The 19134-nt window shown below is 42.3% G+C and overlaps 1 protein-coding gene across 1 annotated transcript in view; it reads right to left on the bottom strand.

The window, feature by feature from the left end:
* Nucleotides 1-19134, bottom strand: part of LOC117386261 (sodium/calcium exchanger 1-like) — a 199337-nt gene that overhangs the window by 13079 nt on the left and 167124 nt on the right. The gene's annotated exons all lie outside the window — the stretch shown is intronic.

Raw genomic sequence — 19134 nt, 5'->3', positions numbered from 1 at the left:
AGACAGAAATCGAGGGTGCAGTAACTAAAAGTGAGCGGTGAAAATGTAAAAGCGAGCACAAAACCTGTGAAAGAGCACAGTCTGACAGCGCCGGTGTTGGTGTCTCCGCGCACTATTTACCCTCCAGCGCCTCTCTCTTTCAGCTCGTTTTTGTTTTTTTTTTTTCTTCAACGAGAAATACGTGATCACAGATTTAGAGAAATTGCATCAGCTTCGACAAACATAAGTTTATTTTTTATTGCAAAATTTGTCATTTTACAATCTGTACAATTTTATATCAGAATTTGGGTTGTCCGTGACTGTCAACTTAATTAAATGTCAGTTCAATTTATTTTTGTAAATCCCAAAATCACAACAGCAGTTGCCTCTTAGGGCTGAACAAGGGAACTGATTTAACCAAGAGAAAATCAACAATGTAACAGAAACAGACAAGCAAAAGGATAACTGTCTCAGAACACCCCCTGTCCTTAGACCCTCCTTCTGGGCAAGAAAAACAAAACAAAACAGAGGAGAACCACAGTGAGGGAGAGATCTACTCTCAACCTCTCTAAATCTGTGATCGTCCGTTCCAAGTCTTGAACGAGCGGGCGCTCATTGAACAAAAAAAGAGACAGAAAGAGAGAGGGTGCTGGAGTGCGTGCTCTGTCACAGGTTTTGCACTCCCTTTCACATTTTCACCACTCACTTTTAGTTACTGTAGCTTGATTTCTGTCTATGTGCACTCAACTTAAAGATTCAAGAGTCAAATGACGCCATAGCCATGCTAGTTATCACTCTCTCTCGCTATATATCCATATATATATATATATATATATATATATATATATATATATATATATATATATATATATATATATATATATATATATATATATATATATATATATATACATGACTGAGATGTCTGATGTTTTTCCTGGGATCTGCTGTAGCCACTCCTGTAGTTACTGCCCCGGGTGCTCCGATGACCACAGGCACCACTGACCTTCAACTTCCAGGCCTTCACCAGCTCTTCTTTGAGCCCCTGGTATTTCTCTAGTTCATTTTTCCTGATGTTCCCATCACTTGGTACTGTGATGTCCACCACAATGGCTTTACTTCTGTTCTTGGTATCAGCCACTTTTTCTTTGATTGACTAATAGACCTGTCATCCTACCTGAATTCAGGGTATGGGAGATAAAAACCAGTGTCCAGACTACAGGTCTTGGTAAAGCACTGGAGAAGTGTGTATTCTTGGCTGGTCAGGCATTGGGAGGTGCTTCTACCGTGAAATGTATCATTGTTGAAGTTATGCCAACATCCACAAGTTAAATGTGACGGGTAAATAAATAAATGTTTCAAAGTGAGGAGCAGAAAGCATAGAGTTCATGATCAGGCCAGCACACACTCACCATCACTGGTGAGACACTTAAAGCCACACACAGCACATCAGGAAGAGTCCTCAACCCACCACAACAGCCTTTCTACAGGCTAGTGCACATACCTTTACATGCACACTCGCTACATGGTAAAGTTCACATTCTGTATATGCTAATGTGCACACTCCCTGCATGCTAATGTAAACATTCTTAACAAGCTAACATGCACACTCTCCACATGCCAATGTGCACACTTCCTGCATGCTAACATGAACATTCTTAACAAGCTAACATGCACACTCTCCACATGCTAACATACACACTCTCTGCATACTAACATGAACACGCCCCACATGCTAACATGCACACTATCCACATGCCAACATGAACACTTTCTACATACTAATGTACAGACTCCTCACTTGCTAATGTGCACACTCTCCATATGCTAACATGCATACTCTCAACATGCTACCGTGCACACTTTCAACATGCTAATATGCATGCTAACCACGTGGTAATGTTCACCCTTCAAATTAGCAAATACTAGTTTAATAGAATTTCACTGAACACTTAGTGTTAAGAGCTCTACAGTCAGGTTTGGGAACGACAGTGCGGTTTGCAGTGAAACAGGGATGTTGATGTCTTAAAATCTTTGCTTTAATATTTTATTATTATTAATTTATGTTTCTTCTGTAGAACCGTTCATTGTGTGACAGTAACAAAGTATATTTTTCAAATTTTATAGTTTGGAAAAACAATGAAAATAAATTAAAAACCTCAGCCTCAACATTCTGGCATAGCTTCGAACATACTATGGTGCACTCTCACAACCTGCTAATGTGCACTTATATTGCTTGTGATGACACAAAAGGTGACTCAGCTAAACAGGATACTACCATGCACTCAGCTCTGCTCATGGTAACATGCACTGGGCTGTCCTCAGGCTTGCGTGCATGCAGCTCTGCTCATGCTAGTGTACCCACACTGTCCACATGCGTGTGCACACAGTTAGTCCATCCATGTAAACCCTGACCAGTGACAGTAAACAAACAGCAGGTGGAGTGTAATGTGCACAGACATCAGAGGACCAGGCTACTGCTGCTGTGCTCAGCCACTTCTGCTCCATCTGGGGCCTTCTCTCCATGGATCATGCACTAGAGACTAGAGTCTAGTCTAGAGACTATATTCAGACCTGGGTCACTCAGAGATAACGAAACAGAGATGCCTAAACTTAGCTCATTCTAAAAACTCCCAGGGTAAGCCTAGCTGTAAGATAGGAGACATATGAGAATGAGGATCATCATCCATCCATTAGCCACTTTACACATCCTCCATGTGGCGGAGCAATGGCTTCACTCCAAGCACCTCTCCAATGTCAAACACATGGTCATACACAAAAAGGATTGGCTACTTTTACAAGCAGATGCAGATGCAGTAGCCACCATTAAAGTTTCACTATGTAACATGGTTTTATTGCTTTCAGTTCAACGATTCACAGAGTGCCATTAACCCTATCAAGCTTGCATTTCTTCAGTTACAAGCATTGTATTTGTGGGGAAATCACCATGTATCGCTGCCATGAGTGGGTTCACCTCTTCACAGATCTGATCTGCAACTTTACTTGGTGGTGTCACCAGTTTGTATAGAGAAGATTAATGACATGGGGTACATTCTAGAACAAGCATTCTCCATGGAGACAAGACTTTGATGGACGCTCTTCCAGAAAAGTTATATAATGTAGATTTAACCATGAGAACTGTCTAAGTGGTGTAACAGCAATATGTATGACCATCTCTGAGTGGAGGGTGCTTTGTTCTCTCCTGAGCTGGAGCTGACATTTTCCTGTTGTTAACTGTGGTGCTGGAGTAACTTTAACAAACTACACCTCTTTGACTGTTTGTTTTGCTGTCTTTCTCCTGGTTTGATGTGTCTGCGTGTTTCTAGCTTGTTACTCCTTGACACCTGTTCCCCTGAAACACTCCGTCAGGGCTCTCTAGGGTGGTGCGGCCTGTCAACGGTCTGACACGCTCCACACAAGTCGAACTCAGTTCCCTGCATAAAAATAGAATGCTGGCTCATCTTCCATCTGCACATCGGGATTGAAGAGTTGGGCAGGAATCAGCTTTAGAAGCATGTTGTTTCAAATTCCCTCATGATTGAGTGACAGTTTGATTTGATTAGCTGGGAGCTTATTGCATTACTGTAATGGACAAATCCACTTTCATATCAGCTGCTGCATCGCTCGCTTCTGCCGGTTGCCTCGGAGGACACTGATTTACAAGCACTGGATGCCCATGTGTGGTTAGCAGTAATAAAGTGGGCACCATTTTGGAGTTTTGTCAGAGACTTAGCACAAACTCTCATTTTGTTGAGTGAGGAAGATTTATGTTCCACTTTTAGCACCAGGGATAAAGGCAGAGCTTTGGTGCCTGTATCAACACGCACACAATGCCAGAGCATCACAGAGGGGCTTATAGTATGAGAAACCTTAAACTAAAGACAAGATAACTCCAACTGGTGATGTCACTGAAGAAGCCAAACTAGAAAGCAGAATTGTCTGTTACGTAATAAGTTATGCTGACCAGTGAATTATTGTGAATTCACCAAGAATACGACTCAGCTAGGGCTGTAAAGTGAATAAATCAATCACAGCTGTTTTCAGTAAACTCAATATCTGATATGAATATGCTATCATATTCAAATGTACTTCATATCTAAGGACACCAACAGAGTTTTGCCAGGAATGTTCTACAGTACAGCATTAAATGTATTTATCTTGAATGTATTTATCTGTTGTCTCTGTACAGACCTGTGCCCGACTAGCTCACGGTTATCATTACTACTTCTGCTCCAATTATACAGTCATGCTAAAATAAATATTTAAGTATTAAGTTACTGACAGTGAGTTATGGATAGATGTAATAATTACAATATATTAAGCCCTTAACAAATGTAGAGAATTGTGTCATCACACTATGAGATTTTCAGCTTAATGTTAAACCAAAAGTATTTTAACGCTACAAAGCAATAAGTGTGTTGTGCCCCATGTTGTTCCACAGGCCTTTTGCTTTCATTTCAACGTTGTTTTGGCTAATGCATCACAATAGAGGTTTTGCACTGTTTTTGCACTTTTGAGCACAAGCTCAATCAAACATAAAATATAAAATAAACAGCAACCCCTTATCATTCCGGGTCATTTTGGTGAAATTGCCTTTGTTCTGACCTCTCCAAATTAAAATGATCACCATTATTGAACCCTTAGTAGTAAATGCACAAGTTTGGGGTCTTTGTAAAGGTAACACCGTATAGTTTTACCCACAGGTCTCAGGATCACTGTAAGTTTGTCTGCTGAGCATTTATACATACTTTGGAACACACACATAAAAAAAAAATCTCCTATCGCCTAAATGTTTTTGTAAAAATGAAGGTGTAGAAAGCTGCAGTAGGTAGATGGGGCCAAAAATACACTATATCTCAACTGACAAGATTGTTGACCACTTATATTTCAAATTTGAGATCAATACCTATAAAAATTAGAGTTTTACAGTAATTTTATCATCAGTAAGTCTAGGCCTCTCCAAACCTATTCAAATGAAGACATTTGGAGAACGTTTGGAAAAACTGCAATAACTTTTGAATGTTTCAACCCACAGACATCAATAAGGGCGCTACTGAAAGCTCACACTGAGAGGAATCTGTATCTGCACACCCAGCTGCTCTATTACTGTACATTTATATATCAAAACACAATATAGAATGTATATTTGTATATAAAATATAGTCAAAACAGTGTGACAGTCATTCTGCAACAGTGGCTCAGCTTTTGTCCCCCAACCCGAAGGTTGGATGATTGAGTCTCACTCGGACCAACTTCTGGTGTTTTAATCTGTAGATAACTTCAGTACTTGCTTCAAAATTAGTATTAGCATTAACAAAAAAAAAAAAAAAAAAAAAAAAAAAAAAACTCCAGTGAAGTTTTGACTTCATTTGTAAAGTCTTTAAAACACGGTCAGTTACATCCACCCACAACTCGGTGTCCACTGTGTGCTGAAGTTATCCATTCATCCATCTTCTTGGGCAGCAATCTGAGCAGGAACTCCACAGCTTCACTTTCCACTCACACCTCCTCCAGTTCTTCCAGGGGGACCCTAAGGCATTCCCAGTCGTGCTGAGAGATAAAGTCACTCCAGAGTGTCCTAGATCTTCCCTGGGATTTTAAAGTAGGCCTAGCTTAGATTTTAGTGTGACTAAAAACCCACACAGAAATGGTGGCAATAACTGTGAGCCAATTACAGGTGTTTCATTTACTTGAAAACACACATTCTTGGAGCGACAGTGGCTCAGTGGTTAGAGTGTTGGTCCCCCCAACCCGAAGGTCGGAGGATCGAGTCCCGCTCATTATCCTTAGGCAAGACACTTCACCCACATTGCCTAGTATGGTGGTGGTCGGATGGGCATCCGGAGCATGAAAAATGGCAAAAATCAAGTAGTAAACACACCCCGACATGGCAGTGAGTGGTATCAGAAATTTGAACTTGACGAGCTCTAATTGTCACCAAAGACCCCGAGAAAAAATAACAAAAGATGACTTGGTAGCGCCCCCTCAAACTTTGATATTTCTCTTTTTTGTTGGGAAAACGATAATACACATTTGCACATTTGTGAGGTGAACGCAAAGGCACTCTCTCACAAAATGGCTCTCTAGCTCCCTCTTCAAATTTCACTTTCAAAAATTCAGAGGAGACAATCGATTTGTCTTCAACTTGTTAAAAATTTCACAGGGGCCTTATTTGTGATGGGGCACAATGTGAGAAAGTCACATGACTGTAGCTGTTATGGTTTAGGAGAAAAATAATGGGTGGAAAAAAATTTCCATTATTAGGCCCGAGCCTGGGACTATGTCCCGGCGAGGGACTCATTAAAATCCCGTCCGGAGCATGAAAAATGGCAAAAATCAAGTAGTAAACACGCCCCGACATGGCAGTGAGTGGCGTCAAAAATTAAAACTCACCGAGCTCTAACTGTCACAAAAGACCCCACGAAAAAATAATGAAAGATGACTCGTTAGCACCACCTCAAACTTTGATTTTCATTGGGCCAAGGGGAGCCCGACTCGGAAAAAAAGCCAACGTAAAAATCTGACACTCATATAAAAAAATAGAACATTTCAGGACATGACAAAAATTATATTTTGGCCTTGACCTAAAATGTACAGGAAGTCGGCCATATTGGATCAAACCCGTGAATGACAAAAGTGCACACACTCACATTTTGGACATCTCCTCACACAGTTTTATTCACAATCACTTGAAGTTTGGCCAAAGCCCACTAAACCCATCTGTGATTAAACATTATGAATTACATTTTGAATATGACTTTGGGTGTGGTCATGGTGAATTTTCAACAAAATCGCAATTTTTGGAATATTTCAATAAAATATTTCTCCTTCACACATTTTTTGTTGGGGAAACACTAAAACAGCGTTTATGCACATTTGTGAGCTGAATGTAATGATATGCAAATCATATTATTATCTCACAAAATGGCTCTCTAGCACCCTCTTCAAATTTCATTTTCAAATATTTGTAGAAGGCAATCGATTTGTCGTGGACCTGTGAAAAAATTCACAGAGTCCTTATTTGTGATGGGGAACAATGTGAGAAAGTCACATGACTATAGCTGTTATGGTTTAGGAGAAAAATAATGGGTGGGGAAAAAAATTCCATGATTAGGCTCGAGCCTGGGACAACGTCAAGTAAAGAAAAGACAAGTAAAAAACAAGACAAATAAAACAAATATATTATGACCCCCCCCCTCCCCCCCCCCCCCCCCCCGTGTGGGGGGAGAGGGCCATCATCGCCGCTCGCGGCTTTAATTTCACTTATTGTCAGTGCTGAAACAAGAGCAGTGTGCAAATTTACCCCTGATGTGATATCTGACTATGGCTAGCTTCATGCCTAGCATCAAAGGGGGTAATGCGTTTGCATGTGATCAAACTGCTTGCCACGTCGGAGTTCTGTAATTGACAAACTGATGTGTCATTTGTATACAGTAATGTTATATGTTTTAGAAGCTAGATGTGCTCTTTGTCTGTAAACGTAGCAACTTTAGCCACAATGTAAAGTCAGCCCAAGGCTGTATTTACTTTCAACAACTTTGTGTTGTGGTTATAGTTCCGAATGTTGGTAAACCCAAACCACATCTACATCATCATCATTACCAGTGTAAACAATCTGACAGAGCACATACACAATATGTTTACAAGATCGCCTATGTATAAGATAAAGTGAACTAAACATCAGCCTGTCCAGGGACTACAGGTGGAAATTAGCATTTATGCTACAACCTGGCACCAAACATCTCTCCTTCTTTTTCTAAGGTCAATGTAATGTTGTGCACTGTCCCTGTTTCAAATAAAAGCATACCATACCATACCATACCATACCTGAGACATTTTGTTGCATAAAGTGTTGTGAAAACAAATATGTGCTCAACTGAGGGGGAGATGGAGAGTGTAGAGAGTGTTTACGGCATTCTCACAAGCAACCTGTAGGGAGAGCGCTACTACTAAAGTTACTTAGTTCTGCTTTATTTTATTTATTGGCCCTCGCCACTCACGAAGTGATGGCGAGGGGCATTGTTCTTCCTGGGTTTCTTCTTCTTATTATTGGCCCTCGCCACTCACGAAGTGATGGCGAGGGGCATTGTTCTTCCTGGGTTTCTTCTTATTATTGGCCCTCGCCACTCACGAAGTGATGGCGAGGGGCATTGTTCTTCCTGGGTTTCTTCTTCTTATTGGCCCTCGCCACTCACGAAGTGATGGCGAGGGGCATTGTTCTTCCTGGGTTTCTTCTTCTTATTGGCCCTCGCCACTCACGAAGTGATGGCGAGGGGCATTGTTCTTCCTGGGTTTCTTCTTCTTATTATTATTTTTTTTCTCCCCCTGGGATCGCAATTTTCACCCCCTGAACGTCAACGAAAAGTCTCACATGGGGGTATCAAATCGACCGGCTTGGCAAAAAATTCAAGAAAATATGCATCACGAAAATGACCCACACACACTGGCTCGACAGCGCCACCTAGAAAATTCAAAATTTTAAAATGAATTGGGAGCCGACATGCATTTTTTGCCTTAGCTTGACGAAATTCACACCAGTGATAGAGCTTATGGAGTCAAGCAAAAAAGCCAATCATAGTGTGGCCCTAGGATGAACAGGAAGTCGGCTATATTGAATCGAAAATTCGCCAAATTTTTCGCAGCGTGTTTTCAAAACGCTACTAGTCTCAGGTTTTTGGTCCAAATGAGCTCAGATTTCACATGCCACATCCAGACACATGGGTTTTCAAAAGTTATCCACGTTTTCTCCAAATTCCACACGGTTCGCCCGTACGCCGCCACCGAAATATGCCTTCGTTTCCTGTTTTTTCGATGTCCTCTCACGACCACAGGCATTGCCCTACAGAGCTCACATTCACATCACATATGCGAGATTGTGGCATGAGTGGAATGCAATATTAATTTTAATCAAAATGAACACTATAGCGCCCCCTACCATAGGGGTGAAACGCAAACATTATCGGATTCCTACGAAATTCGGGAAATAAATTGGGGGCATGACGTGGACCAAAAAATAATATTACGGGCATAGGTCATTTTTCACACTTGGCCACCAGGGGCGCAAAGACTCCAAAAAAAATCATTGAAAAATGCCTGACATGCACATGCATTGGTCTACACAGCTCAAATTAAAATCACCCGTGTGATATGAGGGTATTAATAAAATGGATTATTAATTGTAATAAAAATGAACACTATAGCGCCCCCTACCATAGGGGTGAAACGCCAACATTATCGGATTCCTACGAAATTCGGAAAATAAATTGGGGGCATGACGTGGACCAAAAAATAATATTACGGGCATAGGTTTTTTTTCACACTTGGCCACCGGGGGCGCAAAGACTCCAAATAAAATCATTTAAAAATGTCTGACACGCACATGCATTGGTCTACAAAGCTCAAATTAAAATCACCCATGTGATATGAGGGTATTAATAAAATGGATTATTAATTGTAGTAAAAATGAACACTATAGCGCCCCCTACCATAGGGGTGAAACGCCAACATTATCGGATTCCTACGAAATTCGAGGAATAAATCAGTGACATCAGAAGAAACAAAAAATTACATTATGGCCATGAGCCATTTTCCACGGTTGGCCACCAGTGGCGCAAATACAAAAAAAAGAAAAAATTAAAAAATTTCTTATACGCACATACATGGTTATAGACAGCTGAAATTCTCATCACACATGTGATATCAGGGTATTAATAGAATGCACTATTAATTGTTATCTAAATGAACACTATAGCGCCCCCAACAGTATTGGTAAAATACACAACTTTGTCCGATTGGCATGAAACTTGGGGAGATAATTGGGGGCATTAAAAGGGTCAAAAAAGTCAATTACACCATATCTGTATTATGTACGTGGTTGCCGGTGCAAAGCCACAGACCCCTCTCATATAGAGTCAGGGCCACACAGCCCAGGGCCACACTGCATATTAACATTGTTCTTCGTTTTTCCGCCAATACAATCGCATTTTTCACCCCCTGAACATTCACGAAAAGTCTCACATGGGGGTATAGAATCGACCGGCTCTGCGAAAAATTTCATAAAATTGGTGTCGGCAAAATGTCCCATGCCCCCTGACTCGACAGCGCCACCTAAAATTTCACCCCTATGGGAGAGGAGCCTGGTTTATTTTGGAAAACACACACAAAAATCAGAACAGTGATAGAGAATGGGGGGACAAGCATAAATATGAATTGAAGTACTGCTCTATGACAGACAGGAAGTCGGCCATTTTGGATCAAAAATTCGCCGCTTCATTCGCTGCGTGTTTTCAAAACGCTACTAGTCTCAGGTTTTTGGTCCAAATGAGCTCAGATTTCACATGCCACATCCAGACACATGGGTTTTCAGAAGTATCCACGTTTTCTCCGAATTCCACACGGTTCGCCCGTATGCCGCCACCGAAATACGCCTTCGTTTCCTGTTTTTTCGATGTCCTCTCACGACCACAGGCATTGCCCTACAGAGCTCACATTCACATCACATATGCGAGATTGGGGCATGAATGGAATGCAATATTAATTTTAATCAAAATGAACACTATAGCGCCCCCTACCATAGGGGTGAAACGCAAACATTATCGGATTCCTACGAAATTCGGGAAATAAATTGGGGGCATGACGTGGACCAAAAAATAATATCAAGGGCATAGGTCATTTTTCACACTTGGCCACCAGGGGCGCAAAGACTCCAAATAAAATTATTGAAAAATGTCTGACACGCACATGCATTGGTCTACACAGCTCAAATTCATATCACACGTGTGATGTGAGGGTATTAATAAAATGGATTATTAATTGTAGTAAAAATGAACACTATAGCGCCCTCTACCCAAGGGGTGAAACGCCAACATTATCGGATTCCTACAAAATTCAGGGAATAAATCAATGGCATCAGAAGAAACAAAAAATTACATTATGGCCATGAGTCATTTTCCACGGTTGGCCACCAGGGGCGCAAATACAAAAAAAAAATCATAAAAAAATTTCTGACACACACATGCATTGGTCTACACAGCTCAAATTCACATCACACGTGTGATGTGAGGGTATTAATAGAATGCACTATTAATCGTTATCTAAATGAACACTATAGCGCCCCCAACAGTATTGGTAAAATACACAACTTTGTCCGATTGGCATGAAACTTGGGGAGATAATTGTGGGCATTAAAAGGGTCAAAAAAGTCAATTACACTATACCTGTATTATGTACGTGGTTGCCGGTGCAAAGCCACAGACCCCTCTCATATGGAGTCAGGGCCACACAGCTCAGGGCCACACTGCATATTAACATTGTTCTTCGTTTTTCCGCCAATACAATCGCATTTTTCACCCCCTGAACATTCACGAAAAGTCTCACATGGGGGTATAGAATCGACCGGCTCGGCGAAAAATTTCATAAAACTGGTGTCGGCAAAATGTTCCACGCCCCCTGACTCGACAGCGCCACCTAAAAATTCACCCCTATGGGAGAGGAGCCTGGTTTATTTTGGAAAACACACAAAAAAATCAGAACAGTGATAGAGAATGGGGGGGACAAGCATAAATATGAATTGAAGTAATGCTCTATGACAGACAGGAAGTCGGCCATTTTGGATCAAAAATTCGCCACTTCATTCGCAGCGTGTTTTCAAAACGCTACTAGTCTCAGGTTTTTGGTCCAAATGAGCTCAGATTTCACATGCCACATCCAGACACATGGGTTTTCAAAAGTTATCCACGTTTTCTCCGAATTCCACACGGTTCGCCCGTACGCCGCCGCCAAAATACGCCTTCGTTTCCTGTTTTTTCGATGTCCTCTCACGACCACAGGCATTGCCCTACAGAGCTCATATTCACATCACATATGTGTGATTGGGGCATGAATGGAATGCAATATTAATTTTAATCAAAGTGAACACTATAGCGCCCCCTACCATAGGGGTGAAACGCCAACATTATCGGATTCCTACGAAATTTGGGAAATAAATTGGGGGAATGACGTGGACCAAAAAATAATATTACGGGCATAGGTCATTTTTCACACTTGGCCACCAGGGGCGCAAAGACTCAAAAAAAAATCATTTAAAAATGTCTGACACGCACATGCATTGGTCTACACAGCTCAAATTCACATCACACGTGTGATATCAGGGTATTAATAGAATGACCTATTAATTGTTATCTAAATGAACACTATAGCGCCCCCTACAGTATTGGTAAAATACACAACTTTGTCCAATATGCATGAAACTTGGGGAGATAATTGGGGGCATTAAAAGGGGCAAAAAAGTCAATTACACTATACCTTTATTATGTACGTGGTTGCCGGTGCAAAGCCACAGACCCCTCTCATATAGAGTCAGAGCCACACAGCTCAGGGCCACACTGCATATTAACATTGTTCTTCGTTTTTCCGCCAAAACAATCACATTTTTCACCCCCTGAACATTCACGAAAAGTCTCACATGGGGGTATAGAATCGACCGGCTCCGCAAAAAATTCAAGCAAATATGCATCACAAAAATGACCCACGCACACTGGCTCGACAGCGGCACCTAGAAAATTCAAAATTTTAAAATGAATTGGGAGCCGACACGCATTTTTCGCCCTAGCTCGACGAAATTCACACCAGTGATAGAGCTCATGGAGACAAGCAAGAAAGCCAATCATAGTGCGGCCCTAGGACGGACAGGAAGTCGGCTATATTGAATCGAAAATTCGCCAAATTTTTCGCCGCGTGTTTTCAAAACGCTACTAGTCTCAGGTTTTTGGTCCAAATGAGCTCAGATTTCACATGCCATATCCAGACACATGGGTTTTCAGAAGTTATCCACGTTTTCTCCAAATTCCACACGGTTCGCCCGTACGCCGCCACCGAAATACGCCTTCGTTTCCTGTTTTTTCGATGTCCTCTCACGACCACAGGCGTTGCCCTACAGAGCTCACATTCACATCACATATGCGAGATTGGGGCATGAATGGAATGCAATATTAATTTTAATCAAAATGAACACTATAGCGCCCCCTACAGTATTGGTAAAATACACAACTTTGTCCGATTGGCATGAATCTTGGGGAGATAATTGTGGGCATTAAAAGGGTCAAAAAAGTCCATTACACCATACCTGTATTATGTACACGGTTGCCGGTGCAAAGCCACAGACCCCTCTCATATAGAGTCAGAGCCACACAGCTCAGGGCCACACTGCATATTAACATTGTTCTTCGTTTTTCCGCCAAAACAATCGCATTTTTCACCCCCTGAACAGTCACAAAAAGTCTCACATGGGGGTATAGAATCGGCCGGCTTGGCAAAAAATTTCATAAAATTGGTGTCGGGAAAATGTCCCATGCCCCCTGACTCGAGGGCGCCACCTAAAAATTCACCCCTATGGGAGAGGAGCCTGGTTTATTTTGGAAAACACACACAAAAAGCAGAACAGTGATAGAGAATGGGGGGACAAGCATAATTAAAGCCGCGAGCGGCGATGATAGCCCTCGCCACCCGCGCAACCGCCCCCCCACGCGACCGCCCGGGTCTGGCCACTGTCCCCATGCATCATTCCTCCCGCCCGGCCACCCCACGGCCACAATCCGCCCCCCTTCACACAGTTTCTATATAAATATGTGTGACCAACACATTACAATGGCTTTGCAAGGCGTTGGACCGGACACCACGTACATAAAACAGGTATGGTGTAAATGACTTTTTTGCCCCTTTTAATGCCCAAAATTATCTTCACAAGTTTCATGCCAATAGGACAAAGTTGAGTATTTTACCAATACTGTAGGGGGCGCTATAGTGTTCATTTAGATAACAATTAATAGTGCATTCTATTAATACCCTGATATCACATGTGTGATGAGAATTTCAGCTGTCTAGAACAATGTATGTGCGTGTAAGAAATTTTTTAATGATTTTTTTTGAGTGTTTGCGCACCTGGTGGCCAAACGTGGAAAATGACTCATGGCCATAATGTAATTTTTTGTTTCTTCTGATGCCATCGATTTATTCCCCGAATTTCAAAGGAATCCGATAATGTTGGCGATTCACCCCTATGGTAGGGGGCGCTATAGTGTTCATTTTGATTAAAATTAATATTGAATTCCATTCATGCCCAAATCTCGCATATGTGATGTGAATGTGAGCTCTGTAGGGCAATGCCTGTGGTCGTGAGAGGACATCGAAATAACAGGAAACAAAGGCGGGTTTCTTTGGCGGCGTACGGAAGAACCGTGTGGAATTCGGACAAAACGTGGATGTTTTATGAAAACCCATGTGTCTGGATGTGGCATGTGAAATCTGAGCTCATTTGGACCAAAAACCTGAGACTAGTAGCGTTTTGAAAACACGCTGCGAATGAAGTGGCGAATTTTTGATCCAATATGGCCGACTTACTGTTCGTCATAGAGCAGTGCTTCTATTCATTTTTATGCTTGCCTCCCCATTCTCTATCACTGTTCCGATTTTTGTGCATGTATTCCAAAATAAACCAGGCTCCTCTCCCATAGGGGTGAAATTTTAGGTGGCGCCGTCGAGTCAGGGGGCATGGGACATTTTCCCGACACCAATTTTATGAAATTTTTCACCGAGCCGGTCGATCCTATACCCCCATGTGAGACTTTTCGTGCATGTTCAGGGGGTGAAAAATGCATTTGTTTGGGCAGAAAAAACGAAAGGAGGAAAGGAAGAACAATGTTAATTTAAAGCCGCGAGCGGCGATGATAGCCCTCGCCACCCGCGCAACCGCCCCCCCACGCGACCGCCCGGGTATGGCCACCACCCCCACGCACCATTTTCCCCGCCCGGCCACCCCATGGCCGCAATCCACCCCCCTTCACACAGTTTCTATATAAATATGTGTGACAAACACATTATAATGGAGGTCCACGGCATTGAACTGGCAACCTCGTGTACAATACAGGTATGGTGTAATGGACTTTTTTGCCTCTTTTGAGGTGCACAATTATCTCCCCAAGTTTCTTACCAATCGGACAAAGTTGTGTATTTTACCAATACTGTAGGGGGCACTATAATGTTCATTTAGATAACAATTAATAGTGCAATCTATCAGTGCCCTGATGTCACATGTGTGATGTGAATTTGAGCTGTCTAGACCAATATACATGTGTGTCAGACATTTTTTAATGTTTTTTTTTTAGTTTGTGCGCCCCTGGTGGCCAAGGGTGAAAAATGACCTATGCCCGTAATATTATTTTTTTGTTCACGTCATGCCCCCAATTGATTCCCCGAATTTTGTAGGAATCTGATAATGTTTGTGTTTCACCCCTGTGGTAGGGGGCGCTATAGTGTTCATTTTGATTAAAGTTAATAGTGCATTCTATTAACGCCCTGATGTCACATGTGTGATGTGAATTTGAGCTGTGTAGACCAATGCATGTGCGTGTCAGACATTTTTCAATGATTTTTTTTGGAGTCTTTGCGCCCCTGGTGGCCAAGGGAGTAAAAAGACCTATGCCCATAATATAATTTTTTTCTCCACGTCATGCCCCCAATTTATTCCCCGAATTTCGAAGGAATCCGATAATGTTTGCGTTTCACCCCTATGGTAGGGGGCGCTATAGTGTTCATTTTGATTAAAATTAATATTGCATTCCATTCATGCCCCAATCACACATATGTGATGTGAATGTGAGCTCTGTAGGGCAATGCCTGTGGTCGTGAGAGGACATAAAAAAAACAGGAAACGAAGGCGTATTTCGGTGGCGGCGTACGGGCGAACCGTGTGGAATTCGTGGAAAAAAACGGATGTTTTATGAAACCCCATGTGTCTAGATGTAGCATGTGAAATCTGAGCTCATTTGGACCAAAAACCTGGGAGGAGATGCATTTTGAAAACACGCAGTGAAAATATTGGCGAATTTTTGATTCAAAATGGCCGACTTCCGGTCAGTCCTAGGGCCGCACTATGATTGGCTTTTTTGCTTGTCTCCATGAGCTCTATCACTGGTGTGAATTTCGTCGAGCTAGGGCAAAAAATGCATGTCAGCTCCCAATTCATTTTAAAATTTTGAATTTTCTAGGCGGCGCTGTCGAGCCTGTGTTCATTGGACATTGTTGTGATGCCAATTTTATGAAATTTTTCGCCGAGCCGGTCGATACTATATATATATGTGGGACTTTTCGTCGACGTTCAGGGGGTGAAAAATGGGATCAAAGAGGGGGAAAAAAAATAATAAGAATAAGAAACCAAGGAAGAACAATACCCCTCGCCATCACTTTGTGAATGGCGAGGGCTAAAAATGAATTGAAGCACTGCTCTATGACAGACAGGAAGTCGGCCATTTTGGATCAAAAATTCGCCACTTCATTCGCAGCGTGTTTTCAAAACGCTACTAGTCTCAGGTTTTTGGTCCAAATGAGCTCAGATTTCACATGCCACATCCAGACACATGGGTTTTCAAAAGTTATCCACGTTTTCTCCGAATTCCACACGGTTCGCCCGTACGCCGCCGCCAAAATACACCTTCGTTTCCTGTTTTTTCGATGTCCTCTCACGACCACAGGCATTGCCCTACAGAGCTCACATTCACATCACATATGTGTGATTGGGGCATGAATGGAATGCAATATTAATTTTAATCAAAATGAACACTATAGCGCCCCCTACCATAGGGGTGAAACGCCAACATTATCGGATTCCTACGAAATTTGGGAAATAAATTGGGGGAATGACGTGGACCAAAAAATAATATTACGGGCATAGGTCATTTTTCACACTTGGCCACCAGGGGCGCAAAGACTCCAAAAAAAATCATTTAAAAATGTCTGACACGCACATGCATTGGTCTACACAGCTCAAATTCACATCACACGTGTGATATCAGGGTATTAATAGAATGACCTATTAATTGTTATCTAAATGAACACTATAGCGCCCCCTACAGTATTGGTAAAATACACAACTTTGTCCAATATGCATGAAACTTGGGGAGATAATTGGGGGCATTAAAAGGGGCAAAAAAGTCAATTACACTATACCTTTATTATGTACGTGGTTGCCGGTGCAAAGCCACAGACCCCTCTCATATAGAGTCAGAGCCACACAGCTCAGGGCCACACTGCATATTAACATTGTTCTTCGTTTTTCCGCCAAAACAATCACATTTTTCACCCCCTGAACATTCACGAAAAGTCTCACATGGGGGTATAGAATCGACCGGCTCCGCAAAAAATTCAAGCAAATATGCATCACAAAAATGACCCACGCACACTGGCTCGACAGCGGCACCTAGAAAATTCAAAATTTTAAAATGAATTGGGAGCCGACACGCATTTTTCGCCCTAGCTCGACGAAATTCACACCAGTGATAGAGCTCATGGAGACAAGCAAGAAAGCCAATCATAGTGCGGCCCTAGGACGGACAGGAAGTCGGCTATATTGAATCGAAAATTCGCCAAATTTTTCGCCGCGTGTTTTCAAAACGCTACTAGTCTCAGGTTTTTGGTCCAAATGAGCTCAGATTTCACATGCCATATCCAGACACATGGGTTTTCAGAAGTTATCCACGTTTTCTCCAAATTCCACACGGTTCGCCCGTACGCCGCCACCGAAATACGCCTTCGTTTCCTGTTTTTTCGATGTCCTCTCACGACCACAGGCGTTGCCCTACAGAGCTCACATTCACATCACATATGCGAGATTGGGGCATGAATGGAATGCAATATTAATTTTAATCAAAATGAACACTATAGCGCCCCCTACAGTATTGGTAAAATACACAACTTTGTCCGATTGGCATGAATCTTGGGGAGATAATTGTGGGCATTAAAAGGGTCAAAAAAGTCCATTACACCATACCTGTATTATGTACACGGTTGCCGGTGCAAAGCCACAGACCCCTCTCATATAGAGTCAGAGCCACACAGCTCAGGGCCACACTGCATATTAACATTGTTCTTCGTTTTTCCGCCAAAACAATCGCATTTTTCACCCCCTGAACAGTCACAAAAAGTCTCACATGGGGGTATAGAATCGGCCGGCTTGGCAAAAAATTTCATAAAATTGGTGTCGGGAAAATGTCCCATGCCCCCTGACTCGAGGGCGCCACCTAAAAATTCACCCCTATGGGAGAGGAGCCTGGTTTATTTTGGAAAACACACACAAAAAGCAGAACAGTGATAGAGAATGGGGGGACAAGCATAATTAAAGCCGCGAGCGGCGATGATAGCCCTCGCCACCCGCGCAACCGCCCCCCCACGCGACCGCCCGGGTCTGGCCACTGTCCCCATGCATCATTCCTCCCGCCCGGCCACCCCACGGCCACAATCCGCCCCCCTTCACACAGTTTCTATATAAATATGTGTGACCAACACATTACAATGGCTTTGCAAGGCGTTGGACCGGACACCACGTACATAAAACAGGTATGGTGTAAATGACTTTTTTGCCCCTTTTAATGCCCAAAATTATCTTCACAAGTTTCATGCCAATAGGACAAAGTTGAGTATTTTACCAATACTGTAGGGGGCGCTATAGTGTTCATTTAGATAACAATTAATAGTGCATTCTATTAATACCCTGATATCACATGTGTGATGAGAATTTCAGCTGTCTAGAACAATGTATGTGCGTGTAAGAAATTTTTTAATGATTTTTTTTGAGTGTTTGCGCACCTGGTGGCCAAACGTGGAAAATGACTCATGGCCATAATGTAATTTTTTGTTTCTTCTGATGCCATCGATTTATTCCCCGAATTTCAAAGGAATCCGATAATGTTGGCGATTCACCCCTATGGTAGGGGGCGCTATAGTGTTCATTTTGATTAAAATTAATATTGAATTCCATTCATGCCCAAATCTCGCATATGTGATGTGAATGTGAGCTCTGTAGGGCAATGCCTGTGGTCGTGAGAGGACATCGAAATAACAGGAAACAAAGGCGGGTTTCTTTGGCGGCGTACGGAAGAACCGTGTGGAATTCGGACAAAACGTGGATGTTTTATGAAAACCCATGTGTCTGGATGTGGCATGTGAAATCTGAGCTCATTTGGACCAAAAACCTGAGACTAGTAGCGTTTTGAAAACACGCTGCGAATGAAGTGGCGAATTTTTGATCCAATATGGCCGACTTACTGTTCGTCATAGAGCAGTGCTTCTATTCATTTTTATGCTTGCCTCCCCATTCTCTATCAC

This window comes from Periophthalmus magnuspinnatus, chromosome 18, assembly GCF_009829125.3.
Source record: "Periophthalmus magnuspinnatus isolate fPerMag1 chromosome 18, fPerMag1.2.pri, whole genome shotgun sequence".
Taxonomy (NCBI): Eukaryota; Metazoa; Chordata; class Actinopteri; order Gobiiformes; family Gobiidae; genus Periophthalmus; species Periophthalmus magnuspinnatus.
Note: the sequence above shows the minus strand (reverse complement) of the source record. Positions and strands in the feature narration are given on the sequence as shown.